General features: G+C 51.7%; 2 non-coding genes across 2 annotated transcripts; both read right to left on the bottom strand.

Moving 5' to 3' along the window:
• Positions 1 to 204: 204 nt before the first annotated feature.
• LOC119343980 lies at positions 205 to 323 on the bottom strand. Its single transcript, XR_005166378.1, has one exon. It is a non-coding gene; the product is annotated as a 5S ribosomal RNA (ribosomal RNA).
• Positions 324 to 620: 297 nt separating this feature from the next.
• On the bottom strand, positions 621 to 739 carry LOC119343979. Its single transcript, XR_005166377.1, has one exon. It is a non-coding gene; the product is annotated as a 5S ribosomal RNA (ribosomal RNA).
• Between the last annotated feature and the right edge of the window lie 358 nt (positions 740 to 1097).

Below are 1097 nucleotides of genomic sequence, written 5' to 3'. Positions count from 1 at the left end.
ACGGAGACGAGTTTAACGCGGTTTCCACCCCTCCCTCTCAACCGCACCAGTGCACGCTTGCCGCGCCACAACGCCGACGCTGGACCCGTGAATCGTGAGCACCCAGCTATGACTTACCGCACTCGTGCAAAATAATAAAACACGGTAAATATATTACTTACACGTGCGTTTTGTTTTGCAAGCGGCGCGAAAAAAATTAAAAAGGGAATGCAACACGAGGACTTCCCAGGAGGTCACCCATCCTAGTACTACTCTCGCCCAATCACGCTTAACTTCGGAGTTCTGATGGGATCCGGTGCTTTAGTGCTGGTATGATCGCATCCGACATGTTACCCCGGTCTTCGTCCCTTATCCTTGGCCCTCCCAGCTCCAGTACAAAGACGATTGTACATTGCTTTGGCCGCTCCCTCTCAACTACGGAGACGAGTTTAACGCGGTTTCCACCCCTCCCTCTCAACCGCACTAGTGCATGCTTGCCGCGCCACAACGCCGACGCTGGACCCGTGAATCGTGAGCACCCAGCTATGACTTACCGCACTCGTGCAAAATAATAAAACACGGTAAATATATTACTTACACGTGCGTTTTGTTTTGCAAGCGGCGCGAAAAAAATTAAAAAGGGAATGCAACACGAGGACTTCCCAGGAGGTCACCCATCCTAGTACTACTCTCGCCCAAGCACGCTTAACTTCGGAGTTCTGATGGGATCCGGTGCTTTAGTGCTGGTATGATCGCATTCGACATGTTACCCCGGTCTTCGTCCCTTATCCTTGCCCCTCCCAGCTCCACTACAAAGACGATTGTACATTGCTTTGGCCGCTCCCTCTCAACTACGGAGACGAGTTTAACGCGGTTTCCACCCCTCCCTCTCAACCGCACCAGTGCACGCTTGCCGCGCCACAACGCCGACGCTGGACCCGTGAATCGTGAGCACCCAGCTATGACTTACCGCACTCGTGCAAAATAATAAAACACGGTAAATATATTACTTACACGTGCGTTTTGTTTTGCAAGCGGCGCGAAAAAAATTAAAAAGGGAATGCAACACGAGGACTTCCCAGGAGGTCACCCATCCTAGTACTACTCTCGCCCAAGCA

The sequence above is a fragment of the Triticum dicoccoides genome, unplaced genomic scaffold (genome assembly GCF_002162155.2).
Source record: "Triticum dicoccoides isolate Atlit2015 ecotype Zavitan unplaced genomic scaffold, WEW_v2.0 scaffold149367, whole genome shotgun sequence".
NCBI lineage: Eukaryota > Viridiplantae > Streptophyta > Magnoliopsida > Poales > Poaceae > Triticum > Triticum dicoccoides.
Note: the sequence above shows the minus strand (reverse complement) of the source record. Positions and strands in the feature narration are given on the sequence as shown.